Below are 15,092 nucleotides of genomic sequence, written 5' to 3' on the forward strand. Positions count from 1 at the left end.
AAGGATTTTGCATAAAGACACCGAATCATTTTAACAAAGTTTTGCGGAAATCCATACTTTTTCAGAACTTCAAATAAATATTCCCTTGAGACATAATCAAAAGCTTTTTTCTGATCTAAAGCAATAACATAAAAACCATCTTCTTTTTCCACATTAGAAATGCATTCCCTTAGCATACATAAATGATCAAACAGTAACCTTCCTTTTACAGCACAGGTCTGTCCTCTTTCTATAAGCAGATCCAAGCTATCCTGCATTCTATTTACCAGCACCTTAGCAAATATCTTATAGTCCAAGTTCATTAAAGTTAATTGTCTCCAGTTATTAATATCATATTCTTTTTCAATAACAATACCCATTTCATTTCTTATTGCTTTAATACATTTCTGTTGTTGCTTATCTTTAAACTGAGCTATAATATTAATAGCATTAGGAGCATCTTTAACATTCATATTGCTTCCTATCTGTAGCTGTAACCCACGTAGAGAATCTTTATTCATATATTCAATTTCATCTTTCATTTTGTACATTTCTGTAAATTCTAAGTCTGTTTTACTCAATTTTACGTTCAATTCTATGTATTTTTTGAGCAGCGGGCCATATTTAATAATTTTTTCCTCATTTAGACTTTTACACTTGTATCTAAAAAAGTCCTTCATCCTGTTTTAAAATTTCCCACAACTCAATGGCTGTCTTTGTCAGAATTTTAAAGTTCTTTATATTGTTCGATTTCAAGTTTTAACTCTGACACTCGTTCTAAATTATCAAGACACTGAGTATTTAATTTCCAATAGGATTTCTTGGGATCACCTGTGATTTTGAGCTGCACTGTAACAGCCAAGTGATCAGATTCCACAAGAAGTTTGGTTTTGTAATCACATATATCAAAGTTACTATTTACATAAATTCGATCAATTCTTGTCCTTGTATATTTGTCATGTCTAGTAAAGTCAACCTTATTTGGATGTAAAATTCTAAAAGCATCCCTCAAGTCTGTTCCTTCCAACATTTTTTTTAGATCTGTTCTTTCTCTTGTCATTAAAAAAGGTCTGTGTGAAAATATATCTTTCCCCTCTAGCACCACATTAAAATCACCACACACCACAATCGGACACCCTGCACATAAAAAATTTCTAAGTTTGTTAAACAGTTGGGTTTTCTTCACTCTATCTGGTGCAGTATATACATTAATTATTCTAATCTTTTTACGAAAAAGGTAACAGTCTAAAACCAATAACCTGCCCGGGGTAATTTCCCGTTTTCTTATAACAGTAACCTTATTTCGAAAAAAGATTCCAATCCCATCAGCCTTATCTTCACCAATTGAAATGAAGCAGGACCCTTTTGACCAAATCTTTTTAATGTCCTCTACATCCGTGCTCATTGAAAGCCTCATTTCTTGTAAACATAAAATATCAAAATCTGTTTGCAACAACATATCAAATTTCTGGTGCCTGTTCTTAATCGATTGCACTCCTCTCACATTCAACGTGCAAACATGCATGTAAAGGGTGCTCATAGAGTGTATTTATGAGACAGGCATTGTTCTTTCATGGACTGATTTTAGTGTCCATTTTCTTTCGGTCTCTTTCATTTGATATAACAAGCTTCCGTTTGTTAACAGCCCTAGAAATGTTACCGTCATTTGTAGCACTTACTTACTGTCCAGTTACAGCAACATCCTTTGTCGACGTGCGTGGGGATTTGGTCATTTGCATCTGTGTATGCATTAAAGTCTCCGCACAAACTCGTATGGTAGCGGGTTCGTTGTGCGCTTTTGCAGTTCCCGTGATAAAAGCAGCCCCTCTGCTCGACTCCAGCTCGCTACTAAACTCCTGAATGTCCGGAGAGTCCGGTTCTTCACTGGCGGAGTCATATACTTCGCCGTCATCTTCATCCTCTTCATCCTCATCATCCTCCTCTCCACTGTCCTCTCCAGCCCCGGAGGAGTTAGAAGAGGAGGAGGAGGAGGAGGAGGAGGTGGAGGACTGGCTATGTGACCCTCCATCCGTGGAGGGTAAGCAGACTTCCGCAGTGCACAGGAGCTTCAGCTCCCTCTCCACATCCGGCGGCCTCTGTTGCTGCTGCTGTTGCTGGACTATGATGGATGTCACTCTTTCTCCCTCCCGTGTTGTGTGCCTTGCCTGCTGCTGGGCTCCTCTTGGTTCTTCTTGTCGCCTCAGGACGGAAGTGAAACTGCCCCTGCCTCTGCCTCTGCCTACCACCAGTCGCCCCTCGTCCTTTGCTACTGCGACTGGCTGTGTCCCTCTCCGCAGCGGGGCGGTAGAGCTGCGCTCCTCGCCACTCTCTGGCAGCTGCTGCCTGGTTGTGGTGCATTGAGTGTTATTGCCATCTGGCAGTGGCTCCTGTTGGGCTGCGGTCTGCGGTTCTCTGGCGCTCTCTTGTGGCTCTTGCTGGATTTGACGCGGTTGCTGCCCGTCCTCGGCTCTGGCTCGGTTTTGGTTTTTTGCTTTATTACTGTAGGAATGGGGACATTTAAAATAAGTGTGCCCCACTCCTCCACACAGGCTGCACCGGGTATCATTGCTGCAATCTTTGGCCTTGTGACCCAATCCTTCACACTTCCAACACTTCATCTGGGTACACTCCTTTACCTGATGGTCAGGTGCACCACCTATTTTAACCTCGCCCAGTGCTGGGCGAACCGAGAGGCGTAGGAGGCCATGTTTGTTATTTTACTTTTATTTCCTCAGCCAGGCCTGGGGAGATTTTAGCTGCTTTTTTTTTCTTTTTACCCTTTTTTTTAACACATGAATCCACTCAGTAAACCAAGTTAAGCGCAGCAATAAATTAATGCAGTGATCCGAGTTAACCCCCAGTCTTTCCTCGTCCACTCATTTTTAGTTTTTCTCGACTCGTGTCAAGTATGATAACGATTACAGACGACAGCCTTTCTTATAGCAACACTCAGTTCATCCATTGGCTGCAGCAATGATGGGACGTCATCCAATCAAACAGGAGGATAATTATGTCGTTGAGCTCACGCCCCAGAACGACTGAAATGATTAAATCAAAGAACTGTAGATAAGAGCTGGCCTGCAGTCAGACTTCAGCGATCCATTACATTACATTACAGGCATTTGGCATTTGGCAATCTCCCAGGAGGATCAGCGGGGTGCCGTCCTCAGGGAAGGAGCTGAGCAGGGTGTCTAGCTCATCCAGGAAGCTTCCCAGGGGCCCCGGGGGATGATAAATAACAACAATATAGAGGTTAGTAGGGTATGTGATAGAGACAGGATGGAATTCAAAAGTGGATATAGACAGGTCAGGGAGGGGGAGAACAGAGAATTTCCAAGTGGGGGAGATCAGTAAACCAGTACCATCACCACGGCCAGATCGCTGGGGGGTGTGGGAGAAGGAGTAGGAGGACGAGAGGGCAGCAGGAGTGGCAGAGTTGTCTGGTGTGATCCAGGTCTCTGTGAGGGCAAGGAACTGCAGGGATAGGAGGGAGGCATAGGCGGAAACGAAGTCTGCCTTGCGCGTAGCAGACTGGCAGTTCCATAGCCTCCCTGTGACCGTGAAGTTCTCACAGGGGGTCAGCGGGGGGTAGCAGAGGTTAGAGAGGTTCCGTTGTCGAGGGGGACCACGTCGCAGGAAGCGCCTTCTGAGGGGGAGAGAGCAGACTGGAATGGGGAGCTGACACATAAACTAGGAGGGAGCGATGCTAGCGTCGCTCTGAGTGTACCTAATTAGCAACTGATAACCTGAATCAAATAACGCGCTGATTACACGGGTTCACAGTCTGTAACGATACAATAATCGCAATCGCTAAGCCCAAGTAGCCAATCTATCAATTCTAAGAATCAAAAAGCGGCAGATAGAAACCTAACACAACCTAAAACAAAGAACAGTTACCACACAGGGAAAAGTTTAAATCTAACGCAGTATATAATTAGCAAATGAACGCAGATACTTAGCTAATCCTTATCCATATGTTTCATTTTCACATCATGCAGTTATTTTGCAAGCGAAAAACGCAGAGAATGTTCTACTAAGGCCATTCTGTCAGAAAACTTCGGTGTCCAGATCAATATTGACATATCCACAGCACCATTAACATATTTACAAATTAAAAACAATCCAAGTTTTTTTTTTGTTACACACAGAGTCCATAGTTCTTCTTAATTTAATTATTATTCGTTTAATTACTACATCACTACTAATAACAGTTTGATTAATAATCATATTGCAACTTGTCTTCCATAGTTTTGAATTTATTACACAAATTACCAACCAAACAAAAACAAAATAAAACAAAAAACAAAACAGATATAAGCCAAGTTGAATCCCTTAAGTTTCTCAGGTAATACATTGGAATACATATTTTTAATGCATGTCTCACTTTCTGCAAGGGTAAGCTATTTTGATGTCAATACTTTTAATGGCAAGCCTAGTATAAGCCAGTTTGAATGAATGAAGTATAGCAGTGCTCTGTATGTATGAGTAACTTGGCATTTTTGTATGTTGAAAACATGTTTTATATGAGATCAAGATTACAAAAGGGTGCGAATGGTGCAGTATTTTGACAAACAGAACATACAAAGTTCCACGATTCTTTGAATCACTAATTAGTTTTACTGTAATCTCAATCCTTGCTGTTTTTCCAGGTTGAGACAAAAGATGATGCTAGAAATATGGACCACCTGTAAAGAAACTGTAGCTGACGTGCGCTTTTGAGGGCTTGTACAGGATTTATACTAAGGATCTCTATCACCCAAAGCTAGAATCATACACCCAGAGCATCAAGCTCCAATTACAGTGGACGTATGCGCAGGGCCGTTGCTAGGAATTCTGGGCCTGGACCCCTTTAACCTTACCAGATATATTTGCACCATTGTCGAACCCCTGGCCTCTGCAATCTGCAGATTCAATGCAGTGCTCTTCTAAAGTGAGGGGCGACATAGCTCAGGAGGTAAGACCGATTGTCTGGCGGTCGGTTCAAACCCAGCCCTGGGCATGTCGAAGTGTCCTTGAGCAAGACACCTAACCCCTAACTGCTCTGGCGAATGAGAGGCATCAATTGTAAAGCGCTTTGGATAAAAGCGCTATATAAATGCAGTCCATTTAAAGTCTTCGATATCATCTCTGATATTTTCTGGTCAGTCTTTCCATTAAATTCTTTCTTTCAAAAAAAGTGTGACGTCTAATATTCTCTCAAGACTAGCTTTGTTTCTGTCAACTTCAAGTTGGATTTGTTTTTGCAGACCGCTATCTACCCCTGTTGCTTCCACCAAAGAATACTTCCAATTTTTCCACTTGAGGTGGCAGGTTTTGTGCGGCTTACTAGCTTCATGGTCAGGGAATTTGTTCTAGATTCTCCACCATTTGAGATTTTATGTTTTGTACCCTTCTTTGGAATTTGGAGCACTGGCCGAGGGTTTTGTGAGGCTATCACATGAAAATAACATACATGGCACACAATATATCACTTTTGTGCTTTGACTGTACATTAACCAGTCTCTCTTCTGTTTTTCCCGTCCATTTGCTGACTTAGCATACTGTAAATACTCAGGGAACTTCTTTCCCTCCGAATCCCTTATCAAGCTCAGGTCTGTCTGAGTGGCCGTGGGTAGCTTTCTGACAATTACTTCACGGCCATGGTCTGTGAGCCTCTCTGGCCACAATCCTGGGTCGCATGTCAAATATTCTCCCTCTTCATTCTGGCTTTCATGTATTTGTGCACTTCCTGTGCTGCGGCTGTTTCATGACTGGTACTATTATGAGCCACTTCACTATCTGTAGGAGCCTTGGTTTCTGATATTTGTTGTTGGGTAGAGGGGCCTCGCTCTATAGACAGCAAGGACAGTGACTTAAGTAGACTTATAAACAAATCAACATTTGGCCATTCATTACAGAATCGAAAGAGTTGAGAGTGACTAATGTGTAAGTAATAGCCAATGGTACAGCAATTCACTAATAAGTCTAAATAGCCAACCAGTGTCTACCTCACTCACTCACCATCAAAAGCATCTTTGGAGTGCTGAGGGTGGGGGCCAGAGGAGGCCACAGCTGATTCTGGAGTAGCAGCACATAAAGGTTTATTTTTTCAATTTCATATTGCTTTTGTACACATTTATGGTTATGTTTTATGGAACAACTGATGAAGAACTAACCTACCTAGTCTTGGCATTAACATCTAAATTGGCTTATCAGTGCCATAGCTCTAGGCAAACAGCTTCACTTTATTATTGTATGAGGAGGGCAAGCTGTAAGATTAGCCCCTGCTCAATATTAACAAGACTCTTGTCAACAGGCTAATGTAGCAATTTAGTTTTAGTAAACACTCATGTAAGAATGGAAAAATGTGTCCTGCTGCTACTGGATTTTTTTTTGACAGCATATCGTTTGGTGAATTATAACCTTACTGATCTTTTCTGCGGATGATATTTAGTGGATAATTTAGTAATGTCAGCCTTGTCAGGCGTTTATTTTACTCAGCTGATGGCACATAATTCTGTTAACGTAGTAACGTTAGTAGCTGGCTAAGCTGCAGGCAGCCACAGGGCACCTGTACAGCTAGCTTAATACTCTCACCTTTCTTTGAAAAAAATTTTGTTATATGTTGGGCTCCTAATCTGCTCCTGGACTCTCTTTCCTTCTTCTCCACTCTTTTTTGGCATCCCGATTTATGTTTCTGTTTCGGCATTGCGCTTCTGTAACCTGCTGGCTGCTGCTACAGTATGGGAGCAATAACGTTACGCACAAAATCTCAAAAGAGGAGTGAACCATGGACCAAACCATTTTTTTAAAGAAGGGGGTTATTGCTCAGAAAATAGAAACTTCTTTCATCAATATTGCATGACTTTGTGGCTTTGTTTTAATTGCATTGCATTGGTATGAGTATTAGTTAGGCATATGCATAATAATTTAGCCATAGAAAGGGGGGCCTTCATACTAGGCTACTGGGGTTTTGTGGGGCCCCCCCAAGGGCTGTGGGCCCCTAGAATTGTCATCACCTTTCACCCTAAAAGACGGCCCTGCACGAGAGGTGGTGCTCCTTAAACAAAATCCTTCAAAATTTTCAAGAATTTAGAGCATGTCCGTTATGACAGAAATTCCAAAGTGTGGTTAATAATGACAGCGGAGGGGTTCAAACCCTCACAGGGGTGCAGGAAGACATTCTAAGTAGGGGGTGCTGCCAACCGAATGTAAAAGTGTGATGTCATTATCATTTAAAGAAAAATAAAACATTTATTTACTATATTTTACAGAAAGATGCTTAAAGATGACAGGCAATGAATGGTATTCAAAATTATGAAAGCGTGTGTTTACTACTTTAACAGAAAGTGATGTACAGTCTTATTTGTGTTAAACTGACCCTAGAGTCTTTTAAATACAAGATCAAAAATGCAAAACACGGTCTAGATGCTCCACAATTCTGAGGTTTGATGTAATTCTAACCCAAATCATTCATTGGAATCCACTGTTGGAAATAGTATCATCGGCAAACCATTCCACAATTGCATATCTGAATGAAAGAAGGAAAGAAAGAAAGAAAAACAATTGATTATGTTTTCTCTAGCTAATGAAGGAAGACAAAAGTAACGTTAGCCATCAGAGCTCGACCAACGATAGTGTTTTTATTTTGAAAGTGCGTATATCAGCATCATTCCGCATCAAACTTAGCTGGCATCAAGTTGCCTAGCGACGGTAAACAATTGACGTATTATTTCCTGTTAGTGAATGCCTCAGAGCAATGCAATCTAGCTAAGTTAAACACTTACACAACCATTTTTTCACTCGATTTTAATTATGATGTAAGATAGTTCTGTTGTATAACGATAATAACTCAAAATATACACACACTGTGACTGAATAAATAAACACTAACGTTAACTGGATGGTGACAGTGTTATTAACAAACATGTCTTAGTAGGTGCTGCCTCAGCATCTTTGAACTCGGTCCTGGATGTTTTAGTATTTTTGGCATTGAAAAAATCCGAAATGCGTTTATGCGCCATGTAGGCTACTTTGTCCGCTTAGCCAACTCATGCGTCGTGACGCAAGCGTTTGCAATTGTAACAACTTCCGTACTGACGCCGTTGTGAACCCCATAGCAAGATCGCCATGCCTGTGATCACTAAAAATTAACAAACACATTTAAAAAATCTATTTTCTTCCCCAAAGCAATATTGGGATGGCAGGTATGCCATCCCGCCAAGTTACGCCTTGGCGGGGGCATGCCCCATACCTATACAGCACCGAGAGTTTGGCACTTTTCAGGGTTCCCCACAGAAATAACCACAACAGCCACAGACACTCAGCCCTTAAAAACATTAAATTCTGTACATTCTGACCCCATTTCAACAAACAGAATTCATAAACAACTGCACATGTCCACACAATAAAGCCCCAAACTAAGGGGATTTTGCGTTTTCTCCTTCTTCTTCTTCTTCTTCTTCTTCTTCTTCTTCTTCTCTTTCTTCTTCTTCTTCTTCTTCTTCTCATTCTTATTTTTCCTGCCGCCTATCCCACTAACAACATGTCTCCCCATTGGACATTTCACTGACACCAGCCAAATCTTCACCTACACGACCCAATCAAAAACGCGCATACACACGCAAAATACCCATACCTTTTTACTCTGAAACATTTCCAGTTTAATCAGCTAGTCCGCCTGTGGCCTAGTGGGCAAGGTTACAGTCTTGAGAACACGGGGTCCTAGGTTCAAGCCCAGCTAGGAACATGTTTCTTTCACCTGCTTCTACCCTCACTAATTATTGTCTACTACTTATTAATTATTGCTTTTGCACCATATCTACCCACCGTTCACCGTTCAGTTATTAACCGGCTACAATATTGCTAAGCCATATGCATTATCACTTACCGTCTGTACGTTCAGTTATTAACCGGCTACAATATTGCTAAGCCATATGGATTCAACGGGAGCTCTTCTGTGCTTACTGGCCTGTGTTCTTCTTTAAAACCACCGGCAGGTTTGCTAATGATATTTCACGCATTGCATAGCTATGGCATGGTGCTGCACTAACGAAGTCACAGACTGGTAAACCTCCGGTTTAAGGCTTGAATCCCGACTCGCCCTCAGGCAGATCATTTCCTCTTTTACACTAACGTTTTCTTACGGTTATATTTGCTTTACCAAAACTCACTCACGGCCACCCATATGCATTTCATGACGGCAAATGTATTCCTTTTATTAAAAAGTTACACCAGTTCACCGCTGTGCCATTTCTAATAACTATATTTCTTTACTTGGCTACCGTACAAAACCTTCTTATCAGCAAACGCCACGTTTCTACATTCATGTTACCTCGCCCTGTTCTCTATCTAGCCACATAGGCTACAAACAATTACTACGTATGTACGTTCTGCAACTCCGCATTAAAACATTACATTTAAAATCATGATTCACTCATAAGTATAACTACTAGCACTGAACATGAGAAAAACACATTAGTGCAATAGATTGCACACGTTATTTAACCCTCCACTTCAACAACTATTGTTAAATACAGACTGTTATATATACCGTTTGATAAAAAAAAGGAAGCTCGCTCATGGTCACTTCATTTACTTTGCACTATAGTCTGTGATCATGTCAACCTTCACCTACATGCCCATTCTGCTAAAAAACATATTGTTTCAACTACGCAATTTCATCATTTCGCCTAATTTATCTCACACTTGTTATTTTCTCATATGCAAAGCCTGCTGGGACATATGCGTCTGCTTCTATTCTCCACTATCAACTTTTCCGGTTCTAGCTTAACAAAACAGCAAAAAGGATTCCTACCTGCAGATAAGCCTATCAAAATGCCTTATAAACCTTACAAACACTAAAAGTGCATCTTCACGAAATAACAGACAACGGAGCAGGACAGAAGGGTACACAAGTTGCGACCTAGGCAGCTCTAATTCTACGGGCTTGCTGATTCTTTTGTCAATCAAGGCTCGTTGAATGCCCGTCAAATCCGTGAGTAGCCTACATAGCTACACTGGCCATATTTCACCTTTTCTGATGCGGTCACAATTACGCCACCGCACGATTTGTCATAGCCACTGTTTTACATATATAGCAAACCGAAACTGCTAAACGTACTCGCTCTTCAGACTGTACAAATTCACACAATGATAGCCATAATCCACAACCGTTTCTTACAGGGTCACTTCGCATTTCTCACTCTCGTAATAAAACCCTTTGCAAAAAGAAATGATATCTCATAAAAAACACGTTTTCAACGTACAAAAATGCCAAGTTACTCAAAAGTATTGATATCAAAATGACGCCAAGTTACGGTACTACAAACAATATAGGCTATCTTGCCTCACCGAAATTTCATAACATGTATTCCAAAGCAATGCTACCCAATATTTCCTCAATTCTTTCAAGTCACTTGGCCCTGTGTTTTGTAATCTTACCATATTACAATGTCATGCAAACGTTGTGTCAGATCAAAGTGTCAAATATTTCGTATTGCCTCATGGAGCACATTGAAATTCATGTAGAAAACTGCTGGTCAGTCACTACAGGAAGCATATTTCTCCAGAAAACATATGTTTATACTTGCTTCTGAACTGAATTTGACTAAATGTAAAAGTGATTGTATATTTGCAACGTACAATAAATACATGTAAAATACATATTGTACATACATACATAGAGAACTTCTTTATCCCCATGGGGACATTTCCCTCGCAGCATGTTACATTCACATTTACGAACAGACATTTATACCAAGAAACATACAATCATTCACGCAACAGATAGGCTGGCCACCAAAATACATACATACCAATACAAATTGGACATATACACGCCTATTCAATCAATCTTGACTGTGAGAGAGCCATCCACACATATGTTTGGCCTGTCCATGTACTGCACGCTTATATACACACAGGGCCAAGTGACTTGAAAGAATTGAGGAAATATTGGGTAGCATTGCTTTGGAATACATGTTATGAAATTTCGGTGAGGCAAGATAGCCTATATTGTTTGTAGTACCGTAACTTGGCGTCATTTTGATATCAATACTTTTGAGTAACTTGGCATTTTTGTACGTTGAAAACGTGTTTTTTATGAGATATATATATATATATATATATATATATATATATATATATATATACATACTTTAAAAAATGCCTAACACTTTTTTTTTTTTTTTTGCAGACAGGAGGCGCTCCTCCTGCCTGCAGCTAGGAGGTGCTGCAGCACCCTCAGCACCCCCTTTCCCGCGCCCTGAATCCTCACCTCCGAAGAGACTGGAGCGTAAAACCAGTGCCTTGGACCGCTTGGCCACGCTACCTGAATAGTTAGGAAGCACTTGGAAAAGAAAATATGTGATTTCTGACAAAACTTTGTCTTCTTTTCAACTTTCATGGGCACATGATTTTTGGTTTCCATCACGTAATAATTGCCGGAAGGATAATGTCGTACAGCGAGGACTTGGGGAAAGTTACTTTGAACATGAAGGTTTGATTTTTTCTGCTGCCATATTTTGAAAAATGCCATACCAGTAGAACTGATTGCAACAGACTCTCACGGTCTCAACATGACATTTTGTCACCAACACAACGTCCTTTGTGTGCTGGCAGTCATGGAGAGGACACACACTGGTGTGGGTTCGTCTGGGAGTTGAACCTAGGACTTCTCGCACCTAAAGCGAGAATCATTCCCCTAGACCAACGAGCCACAAGTTGCCACTTCAGCCTTCTCCAAACTCTGAAGAGGCCTGAAGTGGTGCTCTATGCATTGACTAAAATATTTAGTGGCAGCTCAAGTAGGACCATAGGAGCACGTTGTTAAACGCTATTGGTTGTATAGTGGTCCACAATATTTCCTAACAAAACAATTTATCTGGTTTTGATTCCTGGTCAATTCAACTCACTTTTTCATTCCACCTCCTTGCGGTAGCAACGTAAGTTAAATTGACAAAGCGGGATGTGAAAACCTGCACAAAATGCATGGACAGCAGTAGGCCTAGGGAATACAAGCAGCCAAGACAAATTTGGCAGGTCTGCAATGCATTGTAAATGCACTCAATCTTACGATTTCTCTCGCAAATTGTCATTTCTGTGCTTTAACCGTAACATCATGAATGCACGGGAAAGGTGGACTTGGAGATAGCATAGCCAAGCAGTCCAAGGTGCTGGATTAAGGCTCCTTCTCTTTGGAGGTGCGAGTTTGAGTCCTTCCGCTGCCATTTTCTGATAAAAGTACAAGTAAAATTGCATGGCATAAAATCTCACGTTTCCCAAATAGAATCAGTGCCGTATTTTTCATGGATCAAGTACTGTGATCTCATAGTATCACATTTTTCCTAGTGAAGACCAAAGAAACTGGTAGAAAGGAATACTTTCCAGAACAATTCTGCAAAAACAAACAAACAAAAAAAAAAACATTGGTTGTCCAGGGCCAGGAATTGCTGTTTTCCAAGCACTTCACCCAGCTGTGATTTTCTGAGCGGTGCAAGTCGCTTTATTCCCATGCTAAATCGAAGTTGTGAATTGCAAGAACCAACACAAAATGCACGAACTGCAGTAGGCTCAGGGAATCCTCTCCAAGCACCTGTGGACAGCATCTTCTGGGCTGCAATACATTGTAAGTAAATGGATCGATATTACAAAAGGGTGTGAATGGTGCAGTACTTTGACAAACAGAACATACAAAGCTCCATGATTATTGATTCAAACTAAGGCTCTCTATCCCCCAAAGCCAGAATCATCCACCAAGAGCATCAAGTTCATATTAGTATGGACATACATGAGGTGGCGCTCCTTAAACAAAATCCTTTAATATTTTCAAAGTTCTAGAGCATATCTGGTATGACAGAAATTCCAAAGTGTGGTTAATAATGGCAGCGGAGGGATTCGAACCCTCGCCTCCGAAGAGACTGGAGCCTTAATCCAGCGCCTTGGACCGCTCGGCCACGCTACCTCCTGGGGGAAGCGTTCCACGTGTTTCTCATGTTACAGTTAAAACATTGAAAAGAAATTTGCAGGAGAATGTATTCACCGATCAGCCACAACATTAAAACCACCTACCTAATATTGTGTAGGTCCCCCTCCTGCCGCCAAAACAGCTCTGACCCGTCGAGGCATGGACGCCACCTTTGAAGGAGTCCTCTGGTATATTAGAATCTCATAAAAAACACGTTTTCAACGTACAAAAATGCCAAGTTACTAAAAAGTATTGATATCAAAATGACGCCAAGTTACGATACTACAAACAATATAGGCTATCTTGTCTCACCGAAATGACATAAGATGTATCTCAAAGCAATGCTACCCAATATTTCCTCAGTTCTTTCCTCAGTTTGTAAGGTTTATCCTTCTGTCCTGCTCCATTGTCAGTTATTTCGTGGAGATAAACTTTTAGTGTTTGTAAGGTTTATAAGGCATTTTGCATTGGCTTATCTGCAGGTAGGAATCCGCTTCGCTGTTTTGCTAAACTAGAACCGGAAAACATGATAGTGGAGAATAGGAACAGATGCATATGTCCCAGCAGGCTTTGCATATGAGAGAATAACAACAGTGTGAGAGAAATTAAAATGAAATTACGAAATTCCGTAGTTGAAACAATATGTTTTTAGCAGAATGGGCATGTAGGTGAAGGTTGACATGATCACGGAGTATAGTGCGAAGTAAATGGAGTGACCATGAGCGAGCTTATATTCCTTATCAAATGGTATATATAACAGTCGGTATTGAACAGTAGTTGTTGAAGTGGAGGGTTAAATAACATTGCACACATTATTTGCCTGTAATGTAATCTATTGCACGAATGTGTTTTTCTCATGTTCAGTGTTAGTAGTTATACTTATGAGTGAATCATGATTTTAAATGTAATGTTTTAATGCGGAGTTGCAGAACGTACATACGTAGTAATTGTGTGTAGCCTATGTGGCTAGATAGAGAACAGGGCGAGGTAACGAATGTAGAAACGTGGCGTTTGCTGATATTAGGGTTTGTACTGTAGCCAAGTGAAGAAATATAGTTAGTAGAAATGGCACAGTGGTGAACTGGTGTAACTTTTAAATAAAAGGAATACATTTGCGTCATGAAATGCATATGGGTGGCCGTGAGTGAGTGAGGTTTACCAGTCTGTGACTTCGTTAGCTAATGCCATAGCTATGCAATGCGTGAAATATCATTAGCGAACCTGCCGGTGGTTTTAAAGAAGAACACAAGCCAGTAAGCACAGAAGAGCTTCCGTTGAATCCATATGGCTTAGCAATATTGTAGCGGGTCAATAACTGGACGATGAACGGCGGGTAAATATGGTGCAAAAGCAATAATTGATAAGTAGGCTAGTAGATAATTATTAGTGAGGGTTGAAGCAGGTTAAAGAAACACGTTCCTAGCTGGGCTTGAACGTACGACCACATGTTCCCAAGTCTGTAACCTTACCCACTAGGCCACAGGCGGACTAGCTGTTTGAATGGGAAATGTTTCAGAGTAAAAATGTATGGGTATTTTGCGTGTGTATGCGCGTTTTTGATTGGGTCGTGTAGGTGCAGATTTGGCTGGTGTCAGTGAAATGTCCAATGGGGAGACATGTTGTTAGTGGGATAGGCGGCAGGAAAAATAAGAATGAGAAGAAGAAGAAGAAAGAGAAGAAGAAGGAGAAAACGCAAAATCCCCTTAGTTTGGGGCTTTATTGTGTGGACATGTGAAGTTGTTTATGAATTCTGTCTGTTGAAATGGGGTCAGAATGTACAGAATTTAATGTTTTTAAGGGCTGAGTGTCTGTGGCTGTTGTGGTTATTTCTGTGGGGAACCCTGAAAAGTGCCAAACTCTCGGTGCTGTATAGGTATGGGGCATGCCCCCGCCAAGGCGTAACTTGGCGGGATGGCATACCTGCCATCCCAATTTCTGTATATATTTGTATCTACTGTATATCTGTATCTGATATTGTGTATATACTGTAAATTTGTATCTGATTTGTATAACATTGTTACTTTGTTGTCTTAGATGCTGCAACAGTGCAAATTCCCCCCAGGGATCAATAAAATACACTATAACTATTACTACTTATTATATTAATGGTTTTTATTACATTAAAAATTTGAAATGGATAACATTTTTGGGAGTTATTACACTATTG

General features: G+C 40.8%; 1 protein-coding gene, 1 long non-coding RNA gene and 1 other non-coding gene across 3 annotated transcripts in view; 1 reads left to right on the forward strand and 2 right to left on the reverse strand.

The window, feature by feature from the left end:
- The window catches only part of LOC118215092, an 800,072-nt gene that overhangs the window by 488,355 nt on the left and 296,625 nt on the right, over nt 1-15,092 (forward strand). The gene's annotated exons all lie outside the window — the stretch shown is intronic.
- Nucleotides 5,237-13,119, reverse strand: LOC118215136. Its single transcript, XR_004762775.1, has 2 exons — nt 13,030-13,119; nt 5,237-6,694 (listed from the first exon to the last, which is right to left on the reverse strand). It is a non-coding gene; the product is annotated as an uncharacterized LOC118215136 (long non-coding RNA).
- Nucleotides 12,841-12,922, reverse strand: trnal-aag. The gene has a single exon. It is a non-coding gene; the product is annotated as a tRNA-Leu (tRNA).

The sequence above is a fragment of the Anguilla anguilla genome, chromosome 16 (genome assembly GCF_013347855.1).
Source record: "Anguilla anguilla isolate fAngAng1 chromosome 16, fAngAng1.pri, whole genome shotgun sequence".
NCBI lineage: Eukaryota > Metazoa > Chordata > Actinopteri > Anguilliformes > Anguillidae > Anguilla > Anguilla anguilla.